The 25,494-nt window shown below is 38.7% G+C and overlaps 2 long non-coding RNA genes across 3 annotated transcripts in view; one reads left to right on the forward strand and one right to left on the reverse strand.

Annotated features, from left to right (window-relative positions):
- LOC150021531 (uncharacterized) overlaps nt 1-2,648 on the reverse strand; it is a 42,402-nt gene extending 39,754 nt beyond the window's left edge. The window contains exon 1 of the long non-coding RNA XR_016511137.1: nt 2,389-2,648. This is a non-coding gene — a long non-coding RNA (uncharacterized LOC150021531). The remainder of the gene's footprint in view (nt 1-2,388) is intronic.
- Nucleotides 1,420-25,494, forward strand: LOC150021534 (uncharacterized). 2 transcript variants are annotated; one of them, XR_016511135.1, is made up of 5 exons: nt 1,420-1,535; nt 2,935-3,033; nt 3,497-3,576; nt 23,606-23,739; nt 25,177-25,494. It is a non-coding gene; the product is annotated as an uncharacterized LOC150021534 (long non-coding RNA). The 2 variants fall into 2 exon arrangements; XR_016511136.1 differs by having other exon boundaries at nt 23,606-23,724.

Consider the following 25,494-nt stretch of genomic DNA (forward strand, 5'->3'; position numbering starts at 1 on the left):
TGTTTGGGACTCTTTGCACTTCCTGGACTTGTATGTCTACTTCCTTCACCAGGTTAGGAAACCTGGTGAATCTTGGTATGCTTGAAGTTGTCCCAGAGGCTCCTTACATTATCCTCATTTTTAAAATTCTTTTTTCTTCTTGCTATTCTTATTAGGTGATCTTTCTTTCTTCCCTTCTTTTCTTTTCGTTTCTTTCCTTTTCTTTCTTTGTTTCTTTCTTTCTTTTTTCTTTCTTTCTTTCTATTTTTGCTTCCTTATATTCCAAATTACTAATTTGATTCTTGGCTTCATCTACTCTACTATTGATTCCCTATAAGTTATTTTTCATTTCAGTTAGTATATCCTTCATTTATGATTGTCACTTCTTTATGCTGTTGAGGTTCTCACTAAGTTTATTGAACATCCTCATAACCAGTGTTTAAAACTCTGTATCTAGTAGGTTGCTTGTCTCCATTTTGTTTAGTTTTTTTTTCAGGAGATTTGTTCTGTTCTTTTATTTGGGACATGTTTCTTCGTCTCCTCATTTTGGCAGCCTCCTTGTATTTGTTTCTATGTATTATGTAGAGCTGCTACATTTCCCAGGCTTGGTAGCATGGCCTAATGTAGTAAGTGTCCTGTCAGATTCATGGAACAACCTCCCTGATCACCCAAGCTGGGCACTCAATGTGTGCCCACTGTGCAGGCTGTGTATACCCTCCTCTTGTAGTTGAGCCTTGATTGGTGTTGGCCCATCAGTGGAAGGGATTTAACCCTAGTCCAATCTGCTGCAAGGACTGGCTGCAACAACCAACCACTGATGTTTCACCACCTGGAGGATCAGCTACGTAGAGATCCACTCAACAGAGCAGGCTTACTTCTGCAGGGCTCTGGTACCTGCTGGGTCTATCCATTGAGTGTATAACTTGAGGAGGTAGTTGGTGGTGATGTTTCATTATGGTCTGAACCTGTTCACTGGGTCTGCTGGCTCTGGGGACCCTTGGGAGGTGCAGATCAAGATCAGCCACCACCTGTGCTCTTCTTGGGGTCACCTGGCATAAGCTACAAATTGATCTTCAGGTGGCTGCTACTTTTGATTGGTTTGGAGGTGCTCAGGCGAGGCCCAGCTGTAAATTGAGGCTGGTGCTGCTAGTATCAGGCCTGGGGCCACTTAGAAAGAGGTAAGGGAGGATGCTGATACCAGATGCTGCTTGTTTGAGAGATTTTAGAAAAACCTGAAGCATTAGCCAAATAATGTCATTCATATGGAAAAGCCACTGGAAACAGCTTGGGTGTGCTTGGAAGTTAGGAGGGGTGGGGCCTCAAGCAATCACCAGCATGTGAGCCAAGTTGATGGAGACTTTGATATGGTACTTGCCTGCTGGCTCTATGGAGGGAGGGTTCATCAAAGTAACACAGGTCTCTACCAACACTTCCGTCTGGAAGAAATTTCTTCCTAGCTCTTATGCTGATGCTAGACAGTTCAGTACCTGTTCATTTGTCTCTGGTGCCTGTCAAGCTGCTGCTCCAGCACTGAAACTCAGAGAGGATAAATTTGAGTAAGTTCGTGTGTGGGACCTTTACGAGGAAATGCCTGGGATTCCAGAATCCTCCATCTCCCTCAGCTTCAATCTCTGCTAGTTTTTATTGCCAGAAATTATGGGGACTTCTATTTCTGGCACTAGAATGCAGGTGGCCTGGGGTGGAGCTACAGTGCCACTTCTTAGAGAGGATCTCTGTAACTGAAATATCCCTCCCAATTTTTATCTGCTACATGTGGGTGTGGGACCAGTCTGTTCCATGTTTCTGCCCCTTCTACCAGTTTTGACATGGCTTTTTCTTTAATTCTCTAGTTGTAGGACTTCCACTCAGATTTTGGGTGATTCTGAATGACAGTTATTCTGCAATTTAGCTGTAGTTTTGGTGTGGTTGTGGGAGGAGGCAAGTACCAGGTTTTGTTTAATTTTTAATAGATTTGTTGGTGTTTTTTAATTTTTAATAGATTTGTTGGTGTTTTTTAATAGAGTTCAGTTTAAAGTTCACAGAAAAGTTGAGGAGAAGGTATGAAGTTTCTCACATATACCTTGTCCACTCCCCCTTAGACAACCTTCCATACTATCAACAATCTTCACCAGAGTGATAGATTTGTTACAATCAACCAACTTACATTGACACACCATTATTACCAAAGTCCATACTGCACTTTAGGGTTTACTCTTGGTATTGACATTCTACAGTTTTCTACATATATACAGACATAGCTGAGAGATATTACAAGTTCAGTTCCAGAAGACCACAATAAAGTCACATATATTTTTGGTTTCCCAGTGCATATAAAAATATGTTTATACTGTCCTATAGTCTATTAAGTATAAATAACATTATTTCTATATAAAAAATCAATTTACATACCTTAACTAAAAATGCATTGCTGTTTATGCTAACCATCTTCTGAAACTTCAGCCAGTTGTAATCAAGTCTCGCCATGATGTTGAACTTCTGACTGAGGGAGAGTGTTGCCTCAATTTTGATGGCTGCTGACCGAACAGGGTGGTGGTTGCTGAAATTTGCGGTGGCCATGGAAATTTCTTAAAATAAGACAACAATGAGTTTGCTGTGCTGACTGACTCTTCCTTTTATGAACAATTTCTCTGCAGCATGTGATGCTATTTAATAGCATTTTACCCACAGCAAAACTTCTTTCAAAATTGGAGTTGTTATTATAGACAGAGAGCTCTGGGGAGTCTCCCCATTGGCCAAGACAGTGCAGGGGGAGGAGCTTGCACTGAGTGTGCCAATAGCTAGCAGGATGATTGGACAGAGAAAGAAAGCCCTTCCCTCCCTATCCCTATAAGAACTGCTGGTTTTAGCAGAGAGAAAAGATGGTCTTTGAGACACGAGTCCACCATTCTCCCATATCTTGGCACCTAAATAAAAACCTCTTTCTTTTTGCACTAGAACCTGTCTCATGAGTGTGGCATTTGCTGCCACAGGCAGCTGAACCCACTTGTTCAGTTTCAGAGTCAAGCTTCTCAAATCTTGCCACTGCTTTATCAAGTAAGTTCATGTAATATTCTAAATGCTTTGTTGTCATTTCAACAATCTTCATAGCATTTTCACCAGGAGTAGATTCTCTCTCAAGAGGCCACATTCTCTATTCATCCATAACAAAGCATCTTCTCATACTTTAAAGTTTTATCATAAAATTGCCCTAATTCAGTCACATCTTCAGGCTCTAATAATAATGATACCCCGAAACAATATTTCTTGTATCTTGTATCTTCTTCAATAAATGTCTCTACTTTTAATATTAAACAGCCGCATATCTTCTGGACAGACCTCATATATACATAACCCATAGACACATACAACAATGTGGTGATGGCCTGAGGAAAGAGGGGACAAAGGCTTGGTGAAGTTGGGACAAAGGGGAAAAATGGAGACAATTGTAATAGTGTAAACAATAAAAATAAAGTTAAAAAAAGAGTGTGTTATAAGGAACTACTAAACTGTCTTTCAGAGTGGCTGTTCCATCTCAGATTCCTACCAGAAATTAATGAGAGTTCCTGTTACTCTGGATCCTTACTAGCATTTGGTGTTGTAAGTTTTTTGAATTTTGCTCATTCAAATAAGTGGGCACTGGTATGTTGTTGTTTATACAGATGCTTATTTGACACCTGCATGTCCGTTTCGGTGAAATGTCTTCTTGGGTCTCTGGCCTTTATTAAAGTGGGTTTTTTATATTCTTATTGTTAAGTTTAAGAGTTCTTTGTATATGTCAGATAATAGTCCTATATCACATATGCATTTTGCAAATATCAATATTTTCCTCAACCTGTGGGTTGTCTTTTCATTCTCTGTGTCCTATAAAAGCAGAAGTTTTTCATTTTAATAAATACAAGGTAATTATTTAGTTAATCATTCTTTTGGTGTTGTCAAAGAAGTCATCACTATAATGAAGTCACCTAGATTTTTCTCCTATGTTATCTGTTTGAATTTTTACAGTCTTGCATTTTATATTTAGGTTTATGATCAATTTTAAGTTAATTTTTATGAAGACTATAATGTCTCTGCCTAGATATATTTATTATTTTTAATTATATTTTATCGATTATGCTATTACAGTTCTCCCAATTTTTCCCCCTTTGCCCCACTCAACTCTGCATCCCCTCACTCTTTCAGGCTATCCCCCCACCATTGTTCATGTCCATGGGTCATGTGTATAAGTTCTTTGGCTACTTCATTTCCTCTACGGTACTTTACATCCCCATGGATATTCTGTAACTACCTATTTGTATTTATTAAGCCCCTTATATCTTCACTCATCCCCCCACCGCTCCCCTCCCCATCTAGCAACAATCAAAATGCTCTTTGTAGCCATGATTCTGTCTCTGTTCTTCTTTTCTTAGTTTATTTTTTAGGTTCAATTGTTCATAGATATATATTTATTGCTATTTTATTGTTCATAGTTTTGATCTTCTTTTTCTTAAATAAGTCCCTTTAACATTTTATATAATTATGATTTGGTGCTAATGAACTCCTTTAGTATCTTCTTGTCTGGAAAGCTCTTTATCTGCTCTTCAATTCTAAATGATATCTTTGCAGGGTAGAGCAATCTTGACAGTGGGATCCTTCATCACTTTGAATACTTCTTGCCAATCCCTTCTAGCCTGCTAAGTTTCTTTTGAGAAGTCATCTGACAGTTTTATGGGAACTCTGTGTAGATAACTAACTTCTCTCTTGCTACATTGAAGATTCTCTCTTTATCTTTAACCTTTGGTATTTTAATTATGTGTCTTGGAGTGGGCCTCTTTGCATCCCTCTTGCTTGGGACTCTCTGTACTTCTGGTACTTGCATGTCTATTTCCTTCACCATATGAATGTTTTCTTTTATTATTTTTCCAAATAGATTTCCAATTTCTTCCTCTTTCTCTTCTCCCTTTGGTACCCCTATGATGTGAATGTTGAACCTCTTGAAGTTGTCCCATAGGCTGCTTACACTATCATTGCTTCCTTTGATTCTCCTTTTTTTCTTGTTATTCTGATTGGTTGTTTTTTCTTTCTCATGTTCCAAGTCATTGATTTGATTTTTGGCTTCATCGACTCTACCGTTGTTTACTTGTAAGTTGTTCTTTATTTCAATTAGTGTATCCTTCATTTTTGGCTGGATCCTTCTCATGCTGTTAAGGTCCTCACTAAGTTTTTTGAACATCCTTATAACCAGTGTTTGGAACTCTGCATCTGATAGATTGCTTATCTCCATTTTGTTTAGTTCTTTTCCAGAGTTTTAAAGTACTCTTTCATTTGGACAATGATTCTTTTTCTCCTCCTTTTGGCCGCCTCTCTGTGTTTGTTTCTATGTGTTAGGTAAAGCTTCTGTGATTCCCTGTCTTGGTAGCATGACCTAATGTAGTAAGTGTCCTGTAGGATCCAGTGGCACAACCTCCCCTATCATCCAAGGTGGGTACTCAAGGTACGCCCTTTTTGTGGGCTAAGTACATCCTCCTCTTATTGTTAAGCCTTGATTGCTTTTGGCAGGTTAATGGGAAGGATTTATCCAGACCAATCAGCTGCGAAGAGTGGCTGTGATCACTGACCATCAACCTCCATCCTCCATGGAGTGTCACCTGTGCAGGTGCAGGGTGGTGGAACTCTGATGGTCTGTAGTTGACCACTAGGTGTGCAGGCTATGGGGTTTTCTGGGAAGTACAGGTGAAGGTCAGCCCCCTTCCCTATGTTCTGCCTGGAGCCATGCTGCATGAGCTATAAAGCAGTCTGAGATGGCTGCTACTTGTGCTGGGCTTGGAGATCTCAGGTGAAGCTAAGCTGTGCTCCAAAGATGACTGCTGCTAGTGCCTGTCCTGGGGTCACTTAGCAAGAGGCTTGGGGGCTGGAGGCTCACTGAGGCCAGCTGTTGCTTGTTTGATAGGATTTAGGAGTTGTGAAGCATGAGCCAAGACCAGCTATTTATATTGAAAAATCACTGTTAACAGCTTGGGTGGGCCCATAATTTGGGTGGGATGGAGCCTCAGGGGATCTCCAGGGTGGGGAAAATGGTGTTAGCAAGGTTGATGGAGTCTCAGATATGGCACTGGCCTTCTGGCTCTGTTGCTCTGTGGGGAGAGGGCTCAGAAAAGGGACAATGGCCTCTGCCAGCCTTTCTGTCTGGGAGAATACTATCCTACAGGTCCTGCCTTGATGCCAGACACTTCAGTTCCTCACTGAATGTCACTGGTTGATTTCAAGTTGCTACCCTAGTGCTGGAGCTCAGAACGAGTAAATCTGAGTAAGCCTGTGTGTGGGTTCTTTAGGGGGACTGCATGGGACTCCAGAAGTTTCTTCCATTAACTCAATCTCCACTAGTTTTTGCAGCCAGAAGTTATGGGCAACTTATCTTTTTGGCATGGGAACCCTAGCCTAGGGGGCCTGGAATGGGGCTGGGACTGCTCACTCCTGAGATATCCCTCCTGAATTTTTATTCATCACATGTGGATATAGGACCAGTTCAGTCCACATCTCTGCCCCTCTTACCAATCTGAATGAATGTGGTTTCTTTAATTCCATAGTTGTCAGACTTCAATTCAACTTGATTTCTGGTGGTTTTGAGTAATGGTTATTCTATATTTTAGTTGTAATTTTGATGTGGTTGTGTGAGGAGGCAAGCCGTGTTTACCCATGTCCATCTTGACTGGCTCTGACTAGATATAACTGTTTTCCTTTGCATGTGAATATCTTATTGTTTTAGCATTATTTGTTGAGAAAACTATCTTTGGTTGATTATATTGCATTTTGCCTTTCCCAAAGATCCATTGACTCTGTGTTTCTTATTTTGTTCCATTGATCTACTTGTCTATTCTTTTGCCAATATCACACGAATTGATTACTGGAGCTTTATAGTTGAGTCTTGAAGTCAAATAGTGTTGGTCTTTTGTCTTTTGTTCTTTAATATTGTGTTGGCTATTCAGCATCTCTTGCCAATGTATATAAACTTTAGAATCAATTTGTTGATATCCACAGAATAACTTGCAGATATTTTTATTGGATTGTATTGAACCTATAGATTGAGTTGAGATGAACTAACATTTTAACAATAATAAATCTTCTTATCTATGAACATGGAATTTCTTTTTATTTATTTAGTTCTTCTTTAATTTCTTTCATCAGAGTGTATAGTTTTTCTCATATTGTTACAGAATGAGGGTATCCAAAAAAAATCCCAGAGCTTGTGGCTGGGGGATGGGGAAAAGGAAGCAGCTTTTAGGATGCCTTTGCATGCCTGGGGCTAGTGGCTGGTAACATTGTTGTGCTAATGGCTTTTATGCTTCCAGGGCCCAGGAAGATGAGAGGGGTCTTGGACCATGGGATGGTATTGAAAGAGCTTACAGAGCCTGAGTAAGGTTCTGTGAATGGTCAGAACTGGTTACCACACCCTCTGCAGTCGGGGATTTAAAAAGTAGCTGCAGACATTTTTAGCGGGGATTTCCAGACTGCTTTAAGAAGGTTCTCCATGCTATTTTGAGAGGGAAACACCATGCGGTTTTGAGAGGGTTCTCCATGCTGTTTGAGAGGGAAACACCATGTGGCTTTTAGAAGACAGTTTACAAGGAGGCTGAGAATCCACGTGATTTTGGATTGAAAGCTGGCGGGCACCACAACACAGAAAGACCTTCCCAATCAGAATCAAATGATTGGCAGCTACTGGTAAAGCTGAATTGTGTCTAGGAAGTAGGGAAACTGTATCTCTAACTTTTCTGAAACTAGCCTGGTTTGGTAGGGGGAGGCAGAATTATGTGTTTGTGAGTGTTTTAAAGAACATAAGACAACGGCAGAAATCCGCAAATAATGTAAATCTATATAACCATTAAATAAAGAGTTCTTTTTCTTTTCACTAAACTCTGGTAATTCTGGCTGTGGGTAATCAGGTGGGTTCTGTTTCAAATTGGAGCAGCCCAGGGGTTCTGTTACAATATCAATATTGTATATATTTTGTAAGATTTATATCTATTTCATTTTGAGGAGTAATGATGTCAATGGTATTGTATTTTTAATTTTAAACTCCATTTGTTCATTGCTGGTATATAGGAAAGGAACTGGCTTTTGTATATTAATCTTAAATTTCATAACCTTGTTATTATTACTTCTTAATATACAGAGTTGTGTTTTTTGTTGATTCTTTTGAATATTCTACATAAATAATTATGCTATCTGTGAACAAAGACAGTTTTCTTTCTTCCTGTTCAATCTATATATTTTATATTTCCATTTTCTGTCTTATTGCATCAGCTGAGACTTCTAGTGCATTGATGAAAATTAGTGGTTAGAGGGGACATTCATTCTTACTTTGTTCCTGATCTTAGCAGAAATTCTTCTGGTTCTAACTATTCAGTTTCATGTTAGCTGAATTATATTTTTAAAAATGCATTTTAAATAAAAAATGACACTCAAGTATGTTTGCATGCCTAATTTTAAATAAGTGTGGATAGTTAAGGCACTATATTTTCTACCAGGGTGATTTCTGGGCTGTCTTAGAATGAAATCCACTCCTGCATCCCTAAAATTTTTATAAATTTGTAATTGATCAGGAACATTTTAGGTTTGGTGTAGCTTTTACTTGCTTTGCTGACAATGCTATGCTTCTTTAACATCCCCCCTCCACCAAGAAGTTGTCAGCAGATTAATGAACTGTAGCTGACTCAGTGAAATTCTGATCAAACTATTAGAAACTTTGACATAGAATTCAGACTCAGTTTACTACCAGCTGATTTAAATGTGGAGAAAGGATCATTTCTATACAGTATAGACCATGTGCTTTCCAGTACTGAATTCAATGGCAGATATAAGTCAGGTTAAATGTCTTCATAACTTTTCCATAGAGTTACATTAGTGTCTTGGTTTCTAAGTGGCATTGTAGAAAAGTATTTTATCATATGTTCAAACTTTTAACAAAACTGCATTATAGACAGAAAAGCAGAGAAATGAGCTGGTTTGTAAAATCTTCCCAAAGGCTAGCAGAATGGATTCCATAATTCCCTTAGACCTTCTACATAGAAGGGTTTCCAGAGTTTTGTCTATTCATTCTTCTTCAGGTTCAAGTTCAGCTTCAATTTCTCCTTTGACACTATAGGTTATCAAGGGACAAAGTAATGAGTGTTTTTTTTTAATATGCTTTATTGATTATGCTGCTACAATTTCTTTTCCCTTTGTTTCCCTCCACCCAGTGACATCCCCTTCCTCCAGTTGTCCCCCCCCACTTAGTCCATGCCTATTGGTTGTGCATATAGTTCTTCTCAACATCTTCCTGTCTACTCCACTCCCTCCTACTATGTTTCTTAATTCCTGTACCATCTCCCTCCCTTTACCCCCTTCCCCCTCTCTGCTGACCTCCCTCAATAATGTTCCCCATATCTATAATTCTTTTTCCACTCTCATTGCCTACATAGTTTGCCTTTGTTTTGGTTCCCTAGCTTCTGTTATTGGTTGTTGTGATACAGTTTTCATTTTAATGTCATAGTTTTGATCCTCTTTCTCCTAAACAAGTCCCTTTAACATTTCATATAACAGTGGTTTGGTTCTGATGAACTCCTTCAGTTTTACTTTGTCCTGGAAGTACTTCCTCTGCCCTTCTATTCTGAATGACAGCTTCTCTGGATAGAGAAATCATAGTTGTAGGTGTTTTCTTTTCATTACTTTGAATATTTCTCGCCGGTCCCTTCTTGCCTGCAGAGTTTCTTTTGAGAAATCAGCTGACAGTCTTATTGGGACCCCTTTGTACATAATTCTCTTCTTTTCTCTTGCAGCTTTTAAGATTCTCTCTTTATCCTTAATTTTTGACATTTTGATTATAATGTGTCTTGGTGTGGTTCTCCCTGGGTCCAGTTTATTTGGAACCCTCTGTGCTTCCTGGACCTGTAAGTCTATTTCCTTCCTCAAGTTAGGGAAGTTCTGCTTCATTATTTTTTCACATAATTTTTCAATTTCTAGTTCTTCTTCACCTTCTGGCAACTCTATGATTCAGATGTTGGCCTGCTTATAGCTGTCTCATAGGTTTCTGAGCCTCCCCTCATTTTCCTCACTTTTCATTTCCTCTTTCTGCACTGGTTGATGGTTTGTTCCTTCCCTATGTTTTGATTTGTTGATTTGATCCCTGGTTTTCTTTCTCTCACCACTAGTTTTTTATGTGTTTTTGTTCATTTCAATAGGACTAGCCTTCATTCCTATGTCCCAGTTTGTTGATTTGATCCCTGGTTTTCTTTCCCTCACCACTTGTTTCATTTGTATTTTTATTCATTTCAGCAGGACTAGCCTTCATTCCTTCCCCATCTTGTTTAAGATCTGCTGTTAGGTCTGTAAGCATTTGTATAACCAAAGCTATGAACTGTGCCTCAGAAAGATTTTCTATCTGCTGTTTCATTAGATTAGATATATACTGTCTGGTCAGCTGCGTTACCAGGATCTCTATCATGATCTGTGCTATCCTGACCATTTTGTGTTTACCTTTGCTTCCTGGGCAGGGCTGTCACACCTCCTACACTATAGGGGGTGAAGCCCCATGCACTCAACACAACCGGGTGACCCTTATCACCACGCTGTGGCATTTTCTGTGGGGGTAGGGGTCCAAGATGGATTCCTGCCATTTACTCTCCATTGAGAGACCAGAAGCCTTCTTCTCCATCCCCACACCCTCTGGGCCTCACAGTTCAAGGCAACGGGGGTCTGCCTTCCCTGGTGTTGGAATTACAGCTGACAGGTCTGATCTGCAGCTGGGGGTGCTTCCCAGGTGCTTCTCATTTCCCCTTAAATATGGGTGTCTGTACTTGCCGCCGTCCCGCTGACATCGCCACTGCTGCTGCCGCCAGCACAGCTTGACCTCTCCACCCGGGCTTTGCCCCTCCTACCCGTCCAGACAAGCACTACTTCTTTATAACTTCATACATTGGACTTCCATTTATTTTCTGGAACTTCTGGTTATTTCTGGTTTTGCGATAGTTGTATTCCTTCTTAGTTGTGGAGGGGGACAAAGCGTGTCAGTCTAGGCCTCCATCTTGGCCAGAAGTCTCCTGTGTGTGTTTGTCTCTGTGTCCCAGGCAGAGCTGTTGCTCCTACTATGTTGTAAGGGGCAGAGCCTTAGGGATTTGTCAGTACAGGGTGACCTGTTTCACCACGTTGTGGCACTGTATGTGGGGGAGGGGTCTGAGAAGGAACAATGCCACTTGCCCAGCACTTGCCCTTTTTCCAGGAACTTATCCCACTTCTGTATGGGACTGGTGTCTCTCTAGCTGTTTTCCTGGTTGTCATTCCCAGAGTGGATGAGTCTGCGGACATTCTAGGACTGTTGGTGCCCTTTAAACAAGCAGACTCTGCTGAGATACTGGCAGTTTCTGCCTCCACCCCAACCCCCAATGGTTTGGACAGTCAAAAATAATGAGGCTTGATTTTCCCTGGTACTGGACTGTGAGTTGTGTGGTCTGGTGAGGAGCTGGGAATGCTCCCCAGGTGTCCATCCTGACTTTTTAAAACATTTAACTGTGCTTTGTGCTCGCCTGCCACTGCCGCCACCACCGCTGCTGTTGCCACCACACCGCATCCTCTCTGCCTCAGCTCTGCCCCTTCTACCTGTCTGGATGAGTATTTATTCTTTATATCTTTGTTTGCTGGACTTCCATGCAGTTTCATTTTCTGGAACTTCTGGTTGTTTCTAGTTTTGAGGTAGTTGTATTCCTTCTTAGTTGGGGAGGGTGTTGCAGCATGTCTGTCTACACCTCCATCTTAGCCGTAACGAGGTTTTTTTTTCAATTAATAAAATTTAGTTGCATTTATTTAAACCAATTTATTAAGAAAAACTTAATAAAGAATAATATATTTTTCCATAAGGCAAGTATACATTATATTCTAAATATAACTAACCAAAGTGTTTAAATAAGCAAGCCAAGTATTACATAATACATGTTCACACCCCTAAGCAAAATGATTTTAGATTTGCCAAAGTTACAAAAGGAAAAGGAAAAAAGCTCTATATTGTTCTTTAAAAATTTTTCAATGATTTCTAAACTCACTCTCCTACCTTATACTTTTTGATGCACATTTGGAAATTAATCATGTACTGCTACATGAGATTATTTATGTTGTATTATTTACTGTCTTTATAGTTGTTTAATGGTTTGCTGAACAAAGTGAGTTTCCTGGGAATCTTGGAAAAAGGAAAGGAATTACTTGGTAGTTGATTGAATTTTCAGGATACTGGAATTGAGATTTCTTAGTGAAAAAGAAAGGAATAGGAACAAAGTTTATTTATGTTTCTAGAATGGGAGCTGCAGTCTCAGATAACTACAAGAGTCGATGTGGGGGGGTAAATTAAGATAAATGATTTAATAAAAATGGGGTAGGATCTATAACAAATTTGAACTCAAGTCTTAAGTAGTAGAAAAGTGAATGAGTAGGAAGGTAGGGCATTGTCCTGTAGCTCTGGATATCAGCTTTTGACTGATAAAAATTAACATTTTTAAGTATGTCTTGTTGGTATTACTCAAATGTCCCAAAATGTCTTTTGACTGAGCTGAGGGTAATTTTCTCCAAGTCTCTCAATGGACTATTTCATTTGGCTTGAAGCCCTTGAGACATCCATTCCCTCTATCCCCTTGGAATTGAGATTCTCAAGTGAAGAGTAAACGAATTGGAACAAAGATGTTGACAAAGGATTTTTTTAAAAAGGGTCTTTTTTCTCTACTTGGGTGCTTCAGTAAAACTCCTCATGTTCTGTCTGTGTAGGTACTTCTAGGCTAACCCTGGCCTTTCTCCTCACCTTGACCTTGGCCTCTTAGCCTTGTATCTGCTTTTTATCCCAAGACTCACCCCCACACCCTTTTAATAAATTCTTTATTTGGACGATGTGATTCTCAAGTTAACTTTTCCCCAAGATTTTGCCTTCAATTTCCCCTTTGCCCTGTAATCTATTCTTTCATGAAGCTTCATGTTATCAAATTCAGTGCTAGTTTTCAGAACCCCAGCCAAGAGCAAAGTCTTCATGTTTGTACTTGCTAAGGCAAAGGATATGGACATGGATAATTTTGCAAGAAAACTAAGAAAAGTTTAGCAGAACAAGAGCTCCTCTATGAGTAGATGAGTTGATGCTTCCCAGTTTGGCAACGATGGCAGCTATTTCACTGATTTGTGCAACACAGGCTCTCCAGGTAGCAGTAGGATCTCTGTATCCACACAGCAGATAGTTTGATTTGGCTTGAACTTCTCTCTGAATAAGGTCATAAAAGAGGAGCTGCATACCTCCAGGACAAGAAAGCTCAAATACTTACTACAGTGAATATAAACTACCCTAGACCTTCATAGAGAAGAGAAAGGAAATAGGGGAGGAACAACTCTTAAAGTAGCTAGTGGAAGGAAACCACTATCAAAGATCAGTAAGAAAGTATTTGCACTCTTTGCTGTCCTTTTCTTCATGATTTGTCCCCAGGAAGAATAGCTACGGATGTGTCCGCAACAAAACACTATAAGCATAACAAAATAATGCAGCTATTCTGGACATGGAGCCAGAAGACCCTGGTTTACATTCAGGCTCAACCATCACTCTGTCATTCTCCACAAGTCCCTTACCTCTCTTACCTTGTCCTTCCATTTTTAAAACAGATGGTATAAGAATATTTATCTCACGCTGTTGTTGAGATATACAAAGAGGTAATGTATATTAAAAAAACTTCCAAAAAGTAAAGTACATTATTAATTTGAAGTTGCATGATAAATTTTTAGTGTTTTAGCACTGATGGCGTTCATACTACGTGTTTGTGATTTAAATGGTACAGGTTAAAAAGAAAATATGAATTTTTAGTCCAAGAAAGTATAAGTATTAAAAGAGACCTCCAGCAGGACGGAGAAGTAGGATTTTGGAGTCAGGCCTCAGTGCAAATAGAAGGTCTGCAATGCATTAGCTATACTAACTACATTATTACAGATTATCCCTTTACATGTCTACATGTCTTTTTGCATTGTTTTCAGGATTAAATGAGAAAGCATAGCAGAGTGTAATGTCAGTTTGTTTGTTTTTCTTTCCTACCTGCTGTTTCTAGATATCCTTCTCAGTCTCCAAAGCTTGTTGAAACCTGAGAGAAAATTTACCTTAGGGGATCCTGGAGCCCAGTGGTGAATAAATGGTTCTTTCATGGAAGACAATGCTAGATAGATGCTTTGTTTAGCTTTTGCACTTGTAGTCTGCTATCATTTGTACTCTCATAAATCTATAGTACCTAGGTTGAAAAAATTTTGAGTGATGCAAGATTGACTTGAGTGCAGACAGTTGTCATTATGAAGAGAGATGAAGGGCTACACTGCAAAATTGTATGTGTATGGATGTCACTCTGACCTCATAACTTTGCTTTTTCCTGAGCTGACACTCACAAAGATGTACCTCCTGAACTTATGGCCTATAATTTGAAGAATTTATTATCAAGTCAACTAGTTGTCTTTTTTGCTTATTTATTATTATAGTGCCTTATTTATGAGCCTGTGATATGAATAGTTAAGCTTTCTTCAATGATATAGTAAACTGAGAGACTAAAAAAATAACACATATACCCAGCAAATAAAAATCTTTATTTCTTTTTACCTACAATGTAGTGGGAAGATGACTGGGAAGGCAGAACTTAGCAGAACTTTTTTAGTTCACACAGTTGCTTTGAATAAGGCAGGTTCCTTAGCACCAAGCCTATTTAGTCATGCAAAAGTCATCACTGGCTATAACTCTCCCAGGGAATCAGGGTGAGTTACTTCATTTTATATCCACCCTCTACTTTGAGAAACATTATAGGACAAACAAGTTGGCAAGAAACAGTGAAAGCAACTGTCTGGCTCTGTGGGAGCAGTAAGCTAAGGCTCCCCACCTCTGTCTTAGGAAGTTCTTGGCATCAGGGCTGACACTTGGAAATGAATGAATATAAACTGCTCAATGGGTAGTAAGGATAGCAACAGTCCAGTGTTCTTCAGAGTCAGAGAAGTTTTCTCTCAAGATTTCCCAGGTAAGTATCAATGTCAGCATAAAAACAAGACCAACCCCAAGCACCTCCTGTACATAACCAGGGTCTTTGCGTAGCAGTTGGGGCAGCATCAGTGAGGAAAGAATGTGTTAGACAATGGCTTTCACTTTAGGTCATGAAGTGTGGTCCTAAATAGTGAGTTTCTATAGACAGTTTGACATACTCCAGCTGAAACCAAGAGTTCTTAAGACTTTGATTAACTTTAATTTTAAATCCTAGCTCTAGAAATCATTCCTCTCTCTATTTCTCTCCACCGCCCTCCCAATCCCAGCCACATCAGAGACCTAGCCTTTCTCTCAGATAATCAGCAACCTCTGAGGCAGCAGAAGACATCAGCCTGAGCCTGACTAATGGTTACATGGTCCAGCCTCTGGCAGGCTAAAGATAACATCTTGACAGAAGTTGTTTCAGCTCCTGAGCCACAAGATAGAATCACCCCATACTTACTTTTCAGTGATAACAGACAGAGGGACACATGAAGAAACCTCAGAGCTATCCTCAAGACCTGAAGAAATTATTCATTACCTTTACCTCACCTCCTGTAGCACAGGAGCACCAAACCTAAACTGGGGAGCTGCTTAAGTGTTTGTGATATTCCAAAAAAACCACCCTGTGAACTAGGCAATGTGGACATGCCATTTATTACTCACATTACAGGGAAATGCACCAATGGTGGTGGGTCAATGCGAGAAAGACCACCCCTCCTCTAGGCTGAGGCTAATTTTGAGGCAAGAGATAGTCAGGAATGAGAAAACTCCAGAGTTGCCCCAGGACTAAGACAAAGGACACTGATACAGAACAGAGACTGTCCTAAGACAGGTTCCTCAGGAATGAGAAAACTCTGGAGGGGCCCCATGGCTATGACAAAGGACCTCGATACAGGACAGAGACTCTGTTCTAAGACAGGTTGTCCCCACTTTCTGGAAAAGTGCTGAATCACAGTGAATCATGACTACACTTGCATGGAAGATGATACATGACCCCTGCTTCATAATAATAGCATTATAATAAATTAGTATTATGCCCCCCAAGTGGATAATCAAGGAAAATCATAGGAGACTGCATGCTCAGTAGCTTAAAAAGTAATATAGCCCTGGCTGCTGTGGCTCAGTGGATTGAGCATCGACCTGAGAGCCAAGTGTCACTGGTTTGATTCCCAGTCAGAGCACATTACTAGGTTGCACGTCAGGTCCCCAGTTGAGGGCAAGTGAGAGGCAACCACACAGTGATGTTTCTCTCCCTCTCTTTCTCCTTTCCCCTCTCTCTAAAAAAATAAAATAAACATAATTTTTTTAAAAAGTAATATAACTACTTATACATGCACAATAAAAGCCCATCAAACCTAGCCAGGAAATACCCACCCTGTAAGAAAAGAATCCCTCCAGCCACTGAGGGTCAGTCTCTGCTCAGAGTAGGCCCACTCCCACATTCTGTGGAGTATACTATCCCTTAATAAATCTGCTTTACCTCTTTCTGCTATAAACTATTTGTGTGTTCAGTTCAATTCATTGTTTGCGATCACTAAGAACCTGGTTACCTGTGTCCACCTGTAACAATTACAAGATGTTCCAGACCAAGGTAGCGTGGATCCAGGTTGCACAAACCTACGTATGGCCTGGAACTTCATTACCTCTGTGTGTACATGAAGCAGGAAGCAGTCATAAGAGAGGAAGCTGCTCCACAAGGAGATAAGGAGGGAGTTACAATCTATTCCCAAAACAATGCACATTCCTTCTGACCAGAGACCCTCTGACTAGCCCTCAGTCATGGGAGTGGGAAAGGCCATGTACTGACCCCACACCTCTGACCAATCAGCTCCCAGCATGAGTTTGAACTCCCAACCCATGGTGTTTTATGATTTTGCCCTATATAATCAATTTGTAACCTACACAACATTGGGAGTTCAGGCTTTTGAGCATTAGCTTCCCATTCTCCTGAATGGTGCCATTCATAATAAAATAGCCAGTGTTTCTCAACTGCAATTCTCAGTGTTTAGTGCTTGGCTCTCTTAGCAACAGTGGACAAGCTCTTTCTGTTCAATAATACAGCTTCGAGATGAGGTGTTTTCTTACTGTGAATATGATGAATATGTGTAAAACGTATGGGCACTTGGGATTCACATGAAGGAGGTGACTAAATGGGATGAGAGAAACAGTATCAGGAATGGCTGCTTTTGATTTGAATAATAAAATATTATTTTACTTTTTCCTTTATCTGAAGTGTGTTCAATTGTGATTCTAGGAATGATTTAAAATGCAGTAAAAACTATTAGCTCAGATTTGCAAAAGATATCACATTTATTTTGTTCAAAAATCAGCTTATGTACTTTTCTCCCTGTTTCCAAAACAAAACTTACTTTCTTTCACATGAAAAGAATTCCCCTTTGGGGGTAAAGGTTGAACTTGAATCTTCTTGAACTCTAAAAAAATATGATTATAATTCTACTAAAAAGTAAAAACACCACACATCTGCTAAGTCACAGTTACTCTTGTCATTCTAAGTATTAGCCTTTAATAACAATGTTGAAGGTTGTATACAAGTGAGGCAAGTAATTATAGTGACTAGGCTACTACTTGAGCAATTATAAATGCTTGATTTCATTAATAGTGACATGGAAGAAAAATTGCAGAACCTTAACAGGAAAAATAAATATTGTGAAAAGTACAACATCAAAGAGAAAATCAAGGTAGGAAAATTAATGTTATTAATCCAGCAGTTAGGGTAGTTTCCAGTATGTTTTAATATTTCTTAAAAACTGGGGCCTGCAATGTTTTGGCAAAGATACAGAACATTCATTCATGAGGAGTCTTGGGTTCTAACAGTTTAGTGGTAACACTGTTGAGGAAGCCCTTGATAAAGCAATAGGAGTCACTGAAGTTGTAGGGCAGGAACAATGAATCACAAAAGGTGACAATTTGCAAATTAAATGTGGTATCTATATTGAGAAAGAAGAGAAAATATTGAATTTCCTGATGGGAATTTTTAATTACTATTGTGAGAGAAGCAACAAGCACAAATTTCTTAGGGAAAAACCATATTGCAAAAAAACAAAATTTCTGTTGTCTTTTATATCATGGGGCAACATGACTATTTCAGCAAATAATACAGGCTTGTCACTTCTATCTGGAGTTTCTTCCCATTTTGAACTGCTGAAGCCCAGTAACTTGCATATAGTAGTGTTCAATTAATATTTATTGGATGAAGAAAGAAACAAATGAATTAATAAACAAATGAATATTTAAAAAGGAAGAAAAAATTTAGAACTTCCAATTTTGAGTTGACTTATTCTTAAACTTATTTAATCATTTCTTTTCTTCTTGAGAGCTTGTTTGGAGGTTCTAGCAGGGAGCGCAGCTACTCGTATACCCTTGACCGAAGACCGGTCCTCTCCTCTAGTTGGGAAAGTCATCCTCTTCAACTGAGCGCAGCTTCGGGAGGGACGCACATGGATCGGTGAGGGAGGAAGGGGACACCCACCTAGACAGCCAGATCAGCCGAATCAACCCTGGCGATCAATGGGGTGACAGATGTCGCAGCCAGATCGCCCTCACATCCATTTCTTTTCTTCTTGATGGGTATTACACAAGAACTAGTTCTAGTCCTTTGAACAGCTTCACAAATCTACAAGGCCTGAATTCCCTTGAGAAACTGTAGTAGCAAAGTAGATAAAGTATAAAGAATTAAAAACAAGTTTTAATTTACATTCTTAGAGCTTCTTTACTTAAGTTAGCAAATCTCTCAACTCAAATTAAAGTTTTTAAATATGAAATTAATATAATACTGAACTATATTTTTTATTATGAAGAATAACAGGAAAAAGCAAAATGTGTAAACAAGTTATATATAAAAACACACACACACACACACACACACCAGGTGGATGTGCTAACTGGTTAGAGAAATTTATACATATATTTTATCAAGTTTTCTAATTAGATATGTGTCTGTGACTGCTACACATCTCATTATACTTGTTATAAGTTTGTTACTCTTGAAGGAATAAATAGAATTAAAGTAAGAGTTTTCTTTATTTAAAGTATATTTTGTTGATTATGTTGTTACAGTAGTTCCAATTTTTTCCCCTTTGCTCCCCTCTGCCAAATACTCCCCTTCCCTCCAGCAATTCCACTTCCCTTAGTTCATGCCCGTGGGTCATGCATATAAGTTCTTTGGCTTCAACCTTTCCTATATTATTCTTAACAGCCCCCTGTCTATTTTGTACCAAGCGATTATGCTTCTAAGTCCCTGCACCATTTCCCCATTTCTCCCCCTTCCCCCTCCCAGCAGATAACCCTCCAAATGATCCCTATACCTATGATTCTGTTCCTATTCTGGTTTGCTTAGTTGGATTTTGTTTTTATTTTTTAGATTCAGTTGTTGACAGTTGTGAGTGTGTTGTCATTTTAGCGTTCATAGTTTTGATCTTCTTTTTCTTAAATAAGTCCCTTTGACTTTTCATATAATAATGGCTTGGTGATGATGAACTCCTTTAGCTTCACCTTGTCTAGGAATCCCTTCATCTGCCCTTCCATTCCAAATGATAGCTTTGCTGGATAGAATAATCTTGGTTGTGGGTTGCTTTTCATCACATTGAACACTTCTTGCCAGTCCCTTCCTGCCTGCAAAGAGTCCTCTGAGAAATCAGTTGGTAGTCCTATAGGCAACCCCCTGTAGGCAACTCTCTGCCTCTCTCTTGCTGCCCCCAAGACTCTGTCTTTATCATTCACCTTTGGCATCTCAGTCACAATGCATCCTGGTGTGGTCCCCCCTGGGTCCAGCTCGCCCGGGACCCTCTGTGCTTCCCGGACCTGCATGTCCATCTCCTTCGCAAAATTTGGAAAGTTTTCCTCATTTTTTCAATTCTTGCTTCCTCATTCTGCACTGGTTGACTGTTTTTTTCTTCCTTGTGTTCCAAATCATTGATTTGAAATCGATTTTCTTCCTTTCACCATTGGTTTTTTGCAGATTTTCTTTAATTTCACTTAGCATAACCTTCACTTCTCTTATGCATTTGCCATACTCAAGCATATCTGTCAAGCCTGTGAACATCTTTATCACCAGTGTTTTGAATTCTGCATCTGTTAGGTTGTCTATCTTCTCATCTGTTAGGCTGGCTATCTCCTCGTCGCTTAGTTCTCCCACTGGTACCTTGATCTGTTCCCCCTTTTGGGCCATACTTCTCTGTTTTCTCATTCTGGAAGGCTCCTGTGTTTGTTTGCCTCCACATTCCAGGTCAGGAATTTTCTTAGAGAAAGAGAATTTTGACAGACTAGAGGGGGCAGTCCTTCCATGCATAGATAAGAAGTAATAACTGAGAAGTTCTAACGTTCCAGAGATGAAGAAAAAGGAAGCTGAGGAGAGAGAAATTGCCCAGTTCCCTCCCCCCTCTCCACCTGTGCCTTCTTCCTTTGGGCATGTCTCTTTGCTTTCTTTCTCCTAAGTTCCAAGGTCCCTTTTTTCCCCTCTGTGACTTGTTTCCTGAGCCCACGCAACCCAGGGGGCTCACTTCCTCCATAACTCACTTCTTCTACCTTTGCGACTTTTAAAAACTTTTAAAAATATTTTACAGTTGTTCCAATTATTATCTTCTTCACCCTCCTCTGTCCAGTCCCCCCAGCTTTCACAGTCAATCCCCACTCTATAGTCCATATCCATAGGCCCTTCATATATGTCCCTTGACTAATCCCTTTTCTTTCTTTCAAACAGTCCCTTCCTCACTCCTCCCCTCTTACCACTGTGGGACTGTTCCATGATCTATCGCCTCTGGATCTATTTGGCTCATTAGTTTAATTTGTTTATTAAATTACTCCTGTAAGTGAAATCATATGATATTTGTCTTTCACCAACTGGCTTATTCCACTTAGTATGATAGTCTCCAGTTTCATCCATGCTGTTGCAAAAGTTAGAATTCCTTCTTTCTTTCTGCTGTATAGCATTCCATTGTGTAAAGTACCACTGTTTTTTAATCCACAATATAATGATGGGCACTTAGGCTATTTCCAGCACTTGGTTATTGCAAATAGCGCTGCTATGAACATAGGGGTGCGTAAATTCTTTTGAATTGGTGTTTCAGGATTCTTAGGGTATATTCCCAGCAGTGGAATCACTGGGTCAAAAGGTGGTTCTATTTTTTATTTTTTAATAAATTTCATACTATTTTCCACAGTGGATGCACCAATCTGCATTCCCACCAACAGTGCACTAAGGCTCCCTTTTCTCCACATCCTCACCAACATTTGTTTGTACATTTATTAATGATAGCCATTTTGGCAGGTGTGCAGCAGTATCTGATTGTGGTTTAAATTTGCATCTCTCTGATGGCTAGTGATATTGAACATCTTTTCAATGGACATTTGTATGTCCTCCTTGGAGAAATGTCTGTTCAGGTCCCTTACTCATTTTTTAGTTGGGCTGTTTGTCTTCCTGGTATTGACTTGTATGAGTTCTTTATATAGTTTGGAGATTAAACCCTTGTCTGATGTTTCATTGACAAATATGTTCTACCATACAGTAGGTTCCCTTCCCATTTTGATGATGGTTTCCTTAGGCATGCAGGAGCTTTTTAATTTGATGTAGTCCCATTTGTTTATTTTTGTTTTATTTTCCTTGCCCTAGGAAAGATATTGGCAAAAATATTGCTGTGTAAGATATCTGAAATTTCACTGCCTATGTTTTCTGCTAGGATTTTTATGGCGTCAAAATTATATTTAAGTCTTTCATACATTTTGAGTTTATTCTGGCATATGGTGTGAGTTGGTGGTCTAGTTTCTTTCTTTCTTTCTTTTTTTTTTAACATGTACCAGTCCAGTTCTTGCAACACCATTTATTGAAGAGACTATTTTTACTCCACTTTATGCTCATGCCCTCTTTATCCTATATTAATTGAGAGACCTGGGTTTATTTCTGGGCTCTCTATTCTGTTTCATTGATCTATGTGTCTGTTCTTATGCCAGTACCAGGCTGTTTTGATTACAATGGCCTTGTGGTATAGTTTGATATCAGGTATTGTGATCCCTTCAATTTGGTCTTCTTTCTCAAGATTGCTGTTACCATTTTGGGTCTTTTTTGGTTTCATATAAATTTTTGTAGTATTTGTTTTAGATCTGTGAAATATGCCATTGGTTTTTTAATAGCAATTGTGTTGAATCTATAGATTGCTTTGGGTAGTATGGTCATTTTAATTATGTTAATTCTAATCCATGAACACAGTATATGCTTCCATTTATTTGTATCTGCCTCAATTTCTTTTTCAGTGTTCTGTAATTTTCTGAATACAGGTCCTTTACCTCTTTGGTTAAATTTATTCCTAGGTAGTTTATTTTGTTGTTGTTTTTGCTATGGTAAGTGGGATTTTTTTTCCTTAGTTTCTTTTTCTGATAGCTCATTGTTGGTGTACAAAAATGCCATTAATTTATAAATATTGACTTTGTATCCTGCTACTTTGCCAAATTCACTTATTAGCTTGAGTAGTTATTTGGTGAAGTCTATAGGGTTTTCTATGTGCACTTTTATATCATCTGAAAATAATAACAGTTACTTCCTTTTTTCCAATTTGGATGCCTTTTATTTTTCTTCTTTTCTGATCACTATGGCTAGAACTTCCAGTACTACATTGAATAAGAGTGGTGAAAGCAGCCACCCCTGCCCTGTTCCTGATCTTAAGAAAAAATGCTTTTAGTTTTTGCTCATTGTGTATGATGCTGGTAGTGTTTTGTATATGGCCTTTATTATATTGAAGTATGCTCCCTCTATTCCCATTTTTCTGAGTGTTTTTATGATAAATGGGTACTAGATTTTATCAAATTCTTTTTCAGCACTATTGATATGATCATGTGATTTCTGTCCTTGATTTTGTTTATTGTGTTTATTGATTATTATGTTTATTGACTTGCAAATATTGTACCATCCTTGCATCCTTGGGATAAATCTTACTTGATCAGGGTGTATGATCTTTTTAATGCATTTCTAGGTCCAGTTTGCTAATATTTTGTTGAGGATTTTAACACCTATGCTCATCAGAGATATTGGTCTGTAATTTTATTTCTTTGTTGTGGCTTTAACTGATTTTGGAGTCTTCTCTCTTTTTGAAATTTTTTGGAATAGTTTGAAAAGGATAGGTGTTAATTTTTATTTGACAGATAATTACTGGAATTAGTGGGGTAATCACATTGTAAAGTATAAAGATGTAAAATCAATATTGTACACCTATATACTGATATAAGATTGTATTTTAACTATACTTAAGTAAAAAATAAGTTAAAAAACAGATGTCATTAATAACTGAACTCACAAAGATTTTTCTATTATATACCAAAAAAAACAGCAAGAGAAAGACCTACTTCCTACAAAACATTGTTTTTGAGTTATCCTTGTGTAGTACTTCTGAAACTCTGATGTGAGTCACCTGGAGAATATATGAGGCTTACAGATTATGATTCAATGAGTCTGAGGTGGGACCTGAGACTCTGTGTTGTTAACAGCTTCCAAATGATGACGTTAATGTTGATCACAGGTTACATTTTTTTAAAATTATTTATTTATTTATTTGTTTGTTTGTTTGTTTATTTTTATTTATTTATTTTATTTTTTAGAGAGGGGGAAAGGAGAAAAAGAGAGAAACATCCCTGTGTGGTTGCCTCTCACTTGCGCCCCCAACTGGGGACCTGACGTACAACCTAGTAATGTGCCCTGACTGGGAATCAAACCACAGGTTACATTTTGAATAGTGTATGTTTTGTTTACTTTGGGGGTGATTTAATATTTTCTTTTATCTTCACTCAAAACATTATCACTTTATTATTAATATATACTTGATGTCAAATATAAAGTACTTCAATGTCCCCTCGGTGAGTCTTTAGACCGATCTTTTACTCTTCCTGAACCATAGGTTATATTTATGTCATAATGTAAACTTGTTGATGTGACATATTCTGATTAATCTATATTATTATTATAATACTTTCCATCATTGAGAATTTCAAATGAACCACTTTAGGAAATAACTGACATCACATCTGAGTATGACTGATCACCCTGTAACAAGCATACGTTTGTTAGCAAGATGTTTAGCCCTTTTTTTTCAGTTTATTGTGATTACCTAAGGCTGTGAGTTAAGTTACTCCTCTCTGAAAACTAAGGCTAAGCAACTAACTGTTCTCAGTCATGGTCTCCTTAAGTTGTGAAGTATTTCAGAAATAATTATATGGTAAAATTGAATGTAATAATATAGTGAAATTTGCAAAAAATTATTTAAAAATTGTAATTTATTCAAGGTTATCTCTCTACCAGTAGTTCTCAAACTTGAGAATCACCAAGAATCCCCTGGAAGACTTCTTAACTGACAAATTCTGGGCCCCAATCCCCAGTTCCTGCTTCATTACTTCTGGTTGGCTTTTCTAACAAATTTCAAGGTTATGTTCTAGGCCATGGTTTCTAAACTTCAGCATTATTGACATTTTGGGATGAATGATTCTTTGTTGTGGGGACTGTGCTGTGCATTGTAGGATATTTAGCAATATCTCTGGCCTCTTCCCATTAAATACCAGTAGCGTTCCCAATTCCTACAGTTGTGTATGGGAACTCAATTTAGAAATGCAATATGGCTCCAGCAGCAAAGACACATGAGAGATGTTGAACTTCCTGTGACTGTAAACTCTTTGTGACTATTGAACTCTCTGCAACCCCACCCTTGACTAACTGATCAGAAAGCTGAAATGCCACACAAAGACAAATGTCAAGCACCCAGGAATGAGGTTAATGAACTATAGAACTTAGAAACTGTCTGCTGTTATCTTTTAACTTTTCTTTTCACTTATGGATATGTTGCTCTCTCAGGGAGGTCTCCAAAACTACCTGCTATCTGGTTTTGTTATTAACCCCTTTAAAAAAGGGACTGCCCTGGGCAGGGTGTGGATTCTTCTTGCACCATGAAGAGCAGTGCTTTGCCGGTGTATATAAGTTTCTCTTTCCAAAGCTCTTACAAATTTAAATAAGGCTACATGTCAGAATTTAGACTTTTGGGGGTTTTCTCCAACACGTTGTGACAACCAAAAATATGTCCAGACAATGACAGATGTTCCCTGAAGACAAATCCACCCTCAGCTGAGAACAATTGCTGATGTTGTCATCCTCATTAATTTGCGTTTTACTATGTTTTGTTAAGTGGAAGAGGAAGGATGTACCAATGATGGTGGAAGGGCAAGTTCTTGTGGTGAGTGTGCACAACATTTTCCCAGGAGTTTCCATTGAGGAACTATTTGACAACTGTTGGACTAAGGAAACAAAGGAAGTCAATGATTGAAAAAGCAATTGAAGACTAAAAGTGGTCTTGTGAAATTATGCAACAACAGACCAAAAGCCCCATACCTCTTCAAACATCAGTCTTTTAGAACTCTTCTTCAGCTATGCTCTGTTTTTATAGTATATTCACCTTTCTCCAGTTTCTTTCCCATTCTCGTTCTAAAGACTGTCCAGGTCACGC

Source organism: Furipterus horrens, unplaced genomic scaffold, assembly GCF_987537825.1.
Source record: "Furipterus horrens unplaced genomic scaffold, mFurHor1.1.pri manual_scaffold_1, whole genome shotgun sequence".
Lineage (NCBI taxonomy): Eukaryota > Metazoa > Chordata > Mammalia > Chiroptera > Furipteridae > Furipterus > Furipterus horrens.